The following is a 6,162-nucleotide window of genomic DNA, read 5'->3' as shown; positions in this document are numbered from 1 at the left end:
ACAGCATCGATAGTTCAAAATTCCCGAATTTAAATATCATGACAGTTTTTGGAAAAGTTACTTGGTTTTCCGTATTCTATTTATATTTGTACTAAATAGGAATATTTTGAAATGAGTGAAAGTGTGCAAAGGAATTAAACAACTTCAAAACTCTACTTTTTTAATTTTGTTTGCTGTGAGATTGAACTGAATTTTTATTTGTGGATATTTTGAATACTTGTGACATAAAAATTACTGCCAAGCGACCTCATTTACGTATTATTATAAAATTTTTTTAATTTGTACTTTTTCAGTAAAAAAAAACCGATTCAAAAATGCAAAATTGGTTAAAGCCCATTTAACGTCATAGAATCAAGTTATGGTGCAGGATTCCTGAAAATAAAACCAAGAATCTAATCAACAAATTTGGACAACGACCATAAAATGTTTTAAGCACTCACACAGCACCCTTATCAAGAACGTAGCGTTGGTGGTTATTTTTTATAAACTTTTTTTATTGTGATGTGATAATCACAAAAAGACGAAAGAAATTTTTAAAAATGTAAGAAAGAGATTTGTTTAGTTGCCTTCTCAATTTTCTTTCCTCCTTTTTATTGTGTCCAAAAAAAGAATTTTTCTGTTTTAGGAAACTTTTTATCATCTTAAATTGCAGTAAAAACATTTTATAGTGGTTCTCCAAATTTGGACGTTATATTCTTGGTTTTATATTTAGCAATTCTGCCATCAAATTACATATGATCTGAGACATTTCGTATTTTACTGGCCTGGGTATGTAATATACTATTTCTCAACTCACTTCGAAGTATTTACTTTATAGAAAAATAAAAAATATATCCACAATGTTGAAAATATATTACTATTGTTGTAACATTAAGCCATTACCGCTTTCAGGACAAGCGTGACTCACTCGGCGAGGAAAGGAGTAATGTGGAAAATGGTCTAGAGATTTTTAGATTGATCTAGAATTCCCGTGGTACTTACTTGAATAGAACGTTCGCTCTACAATACTGCTCCGACCTAGGTTGCTGATCAATTTCTCTCAGTGAAGACCATCACAAAGTCATCATGTAAAGCTCCCTCTAGGCCCCATTACTATCTAAGGTTTCTTGTTTCAGGCGTAAGCCACTCTACTGGCACTCTTTTTATAAACTATTTGTCGCTACAATTTTATGTCCTGGCAAACTTGATTCGCTTTCTTCGCGTCCATATATTTTTCTCTGGTGCTTCTGTGGCTTGTTATATATGTCATATGTCAACTAGGGTCTCTTCTGCACTTATTCTTTGAGGATTATCTTTTGACTCACTCTGTCCTTTAGGTGTTTTTCCGCATATTATGGGCACGAATTTCAAGTCTATCGCGTTAATTTTACTTTTGTCCTTTTTTAATATATTCATATGTCGCTACCGTACAGCACAGTCAATACAAATATAGAATTATGTATTGTAATTTAAGCTTTACTTCATATATTTTTACATCTGATAATGAGCCCTGCTCTACCAATAATATTTCTACCCTCTTCTATGCCCCTGTCTAGCTCCACATTTATCTTTCCGTCACTAGTAAATAGGTTACCGAGATATACGTACTCAAAAACTTGTTCTATTTTCTCATAACTCAAGACAATTTTGCAAATGGTTTTCTCACTCTTTCCTTCGACCACCATAATTTTTATTTTATTTGCGTTAATTTCGAGGCCCATGCTCTTCATGCTTGTATTTATCTCAGTGATCCCAGATCTGAAACGAGACGTGGTCCAATACTATCACAGGTATATGTCCGTGTGAATATAGTAGGAAATGATGTAAATGAGTGGGTCGCGCGCGCAACCCATTTCTCCTCTTCTGAATTTGGAAACTCGAAGGTGCATGATTGCCGGTCGGAACACTTTGGTATAAAATATAAATGATATAAAAATTAATAATATTATATATAAACATATACATATATTATTAATGATACTATTATAATTATGTTATATTATAATAGTCTTATTTATATCTTGATCCGCATTTGAAAGAAATTAAAGAAATTGGCGATTTTGGAATTCATCTCGTTTGGATAAAAACTCAATTATTTGATTGAAAAATTAATTATTTTATTGAAAATGTAACTACTGTGTAAAAAAATCCTCTTTGCTTTCAAAAGTTCAACTACTTTGTTCAAATTTATTTATTTTTTTATTTGAAGGTTCATCTCTTACGTTGAAAATGTAACTATTCTGATGAAAATATGATTTATGTGTTGTTGAAAATACATAATAATTTAATTAGAAAATAATCGGTTTTATCTGGAAATTCAACTATCGAAAATTGTTATATTTTGTTTATTTTAATTTTTTCCTGAAATTAAAAAACTGCAAAATAAAAAAATTGCCTTAAAATCGTCCTGGTCCTTTTTTTATTTTTAAAATCATTTTAAATATTGACTTAAAATTAATTTTTCAAAATAAAAAATCATTTTTAACTTTCTTAGCAATCACAACAATTTTTGTTGTAAATGAATGGTCAAATATTGCTAATAATTAACGAAATTTTCCTTTTTTAATTAACAATTTTCAAATTGAATGCGTCGCGCTTGATAAAAATTAAAATTTATTAAGTGCATACTGTGTTATGGTTGCTTTTGCTTAATATACATTTTTTTGTATTAATTAATATAATTATATTGAAAAACAAGTGAGTACCAAAGGATATTTTTTATTTAAACATAATGGACTTAACAAAATTTTATTTTTATCAAGATTCATCAATATGGGTCTAATAAACATTTATAGAAGTTAAAATGACATTATTCATAATAAGAAAATAAAAATGTTATTTTTCAGCATTTAAAATTGCGCGCGAACAGCAACGAATCAGAGACCGAACGCGACTCTCGCGTACAAGACTTCGGGGCACTCGTTACGAGCATCTTATCATTTGGGAACACGAACCAACGTAACATTGCTGTTTCGAGATCCACATCTTATTTGCCAACGTGGGCCATTCTTAAACACTTTTTCATGAATATAGTGAATAGCTATGAGAATATAATGCATCCTGATCTAGCACCTGGAATAATATCGAACCAGTCACTTCGTTTTCCATTTGCCCTTACACCCGCTGCACTACCCGTATATGTTGTTTTTATTTAAAAAAATATACCTATATAAAAGTAATATAAAAGTGTTATTAATCTAGCGATTTAAATTGCGTAATGAGTTTTACATTTTTTCAATTAAAGATAAATAAAAGGCGGTTGTGTTGTCGAATTAGTAGAATTTTCCATCGCAGTTGTTCGCACATCACATTTAATATGGCACGGAATTTTAATACATAAAACGCAAAAACAAACTGTACTCACTTGTCACAACTGGTTCTATAATAGGGTGATTTGAAAAGTCCTAAAGCACTCCCACTTATGTTAAAAACAATAAAGTCACGAACAAATCATAAAACTATAAAATCACTTGCATTGTGTGGCATGATGCTACGAAAAGAATCAGCTTAAAATCAGCATATACCTGCAAAAGGGACGCCACAAAAGACGTACAGCGGCATGGTTATACAATCTGGGACGCTATCTGATATGAGAACTGATCACTCAAAAGGAAAGTGCGCTTTTGAGCAAGTTATTATACTTTCAGGACCAAGGACTGCTGCCTCTTTGGAGATAATACTTGTCATCGAATGTTTTACGTTGCAGCTCATTCTGTTTCGACTTCTATTCCATTTAAAATTGATACTGAATCCTAAATGTTACTAATGTTAAAATTAACATTTTTACGAATATCGCTTAAAATCTCTTTATCCCCTACAGGCAGAATAAGCGCTGTCTTTCTGCTCACGGAGCAGCAGTAAAATAGCACTTTATTGCTCCTTGGACAGATAAATTCGCGCTTATTCTGCCTATCTCAGATAAAGTATCGTATGCACTACAGCAGTAAAGTTGTCTTATACCTACAACGAAACAAAATCCTTGTACCTGCGTACAAGGAATCAACTATTTTTCCTAGTTTGGACAGGCGACAACTTTGCAAACCTAGTTGTAATGAGGAGGTTCATTGTAATAATAACAACAAGGAGACCACGTCGCTTCAACTAAAATATCTATTTCGACACAATAAAATAGCTGCAATAATTAGGAACAGCATTGTTGACTCGACCAACTGAGTTTCAAATTTTAATAATCCTAAAGTACATCATATACGAGAATATTTCATATTATCCTGTGTGAATCTAATTGTTCTGAATCTCGAAAATTTTTTCACGTGTTCGGAAAATATTTCTTTTGCTTGAACTGGAATTGCACTCTAAGCAAAAAGTGTTACAACCAACAGATTCCTTCCATGCGTCAATGAACTTCAACAACGAAAGACGTTAGGTGCTAGAAAATGTCAACAGTCGTTTTTGCATCAAACCTGGAACACTCAATTCGTTTGAATTTTTTATTAAAGAGCCTATTGTAATTATCATAATGAATTTATTCCACTACTACTAAAAATATTCAAAAGTGATAGAAGCTAATGTAACTAGAATTCGTTTGCTTGGTATTATTAGGATGATTTTATAGAAAAATATTTTTTCAGTGTGAGTAAATAATCTATCATTCTACATTTACATAACTAATAATGCGAAATAATTTTGTTTATTAAACCTCTATCTATTATTTCAATATATATATTTAAAAGTTTGTCATAAAGACAACCGCAGAATTTCGCCGGTAGCGGGTGCTAATCTGAAAATACTGCACCCGATGCCAGCGAAATCGCGGTAAAATTTTAGCCATAACCACGTCTCACTACCGTGAAATAGGTGGTTACAGTCTGTAACGTAATCAATACGACGATCCGGGAAAAGTCTCGTGCACACTGAGGACACGGAGCGAACCAAAGACGACCGCCTTCTGCATTTTTCCCGCAAGCGTTTTAGCATATTGTTGATACACAGAAATGCTTTTCAGGCTATTAACCAATGAAAGCTTGACATCTCCGAGAGAGCGGATGATAGGGACGATTAGTTTAACAGAATATTTCAGGTACAATTGTTGCAACTCCCTTCTGAGGTCTCTATACTTCTCTTTCTTTTCATTCTCCTTGGCTATGATGTTTTTGTCATCTGGAGCCGAAAATTCAATAAGGAACATAGCTCGCTTCTCGAAGTCAAGAAGAACCATGTCAGTCCTCGATTGTACATCAGAAACAATTGGCTAGGACATAAATTTCCAGTATATGCGCCACTTGGATGTAGGTTGTTTCCGCATGAGTTGGAAAAGTATATAGTATGTGTGCTAAATACTCGGGGCGTGTATATCAGGCCCTGCAGCCATCATCGGGAATGTCTTGGCTCAGAATTTGGCGACGTTATGCTAAGGTGGAAATGACACCGTCAGGCGTTAATGCGAAAATTGCGAAAGGTCAGGTTGTTTCTCCCACTACAGAGCATGCAGTCGTGCCATGTATCCACTTTCAGGTGCCACACTTGCATCGTAGCACTTTCTAAAACTGTAACCGCACTTACTAAAACTATGTTTGGTCTTGTCATTGTTCTTCCCACGAGAAGCTAGGGAAAGGGGTTCGTCTATCCTTGTAGAGCCACGAATGCAAGGATAAGGGTACGTAATCTAAAAGGTCGCCCCGTATCCCAGAATTACCGTTCTGGGCACGTCACCCAGGTGCCATTCTTTTTTCCGCACGGTTTTCACAACTCCGGTTGGGTATGAATTTCTTCGCGACAACCCCTAGACAATTTTTTCTATATTACGAGCTATAACTTTAATTATATTCAATTACGGTAGCATATTAACCCGGGTCAAAATATTTGGTCTTGATTTGGCCTTGAATATCTTCAATACGTCTTCAAGACTTCTCTTGTATTTATGGCTGTCACCAGGGGCGTCTCGAAGGTTTCAATTGTGTGTGTGTGTGGGGAGGGGTAATTTTAATCGAAATGCCGACTTAATTGAGAATTTGCCAACTGCATAAATTTTATCCAGTTATACAAAAGAGGATATTACTCGGTGAAAAGAAATTATTAAAGGTGAAATATTATCAGGTGTCGACAATTCAGCATCATTTAGATTTCACGGAGAAAAGTGTTGAACTCCTCGTAGGTGAAGCGGATGGTACCGGCAACCCTCCACAAGTGAGTTTTCACAGATTTGACTCCTGCCTCCCATGTGCC

The sequence above is a fragment of the Belonocnema kinseyi genome, chromosome 1 (assembly GCF_010883055.1).
Source record: "Belonocnema kinseyi isolate 2016_QV_RU_SX_M_011 chromosome 1, B_treatae_v1, whole genome shotgun sequence".
Classification (NCBI taxonomy): domain Eukaryota; kingdom Metazoa; phylum Arthropoda; class Insecta; order Hymenoptera; family Cynipidae; genus Belonocnema; species Belonocnema kinseyi.
This window is presented reverse-complemented; position numbering follows the sequence as displayed.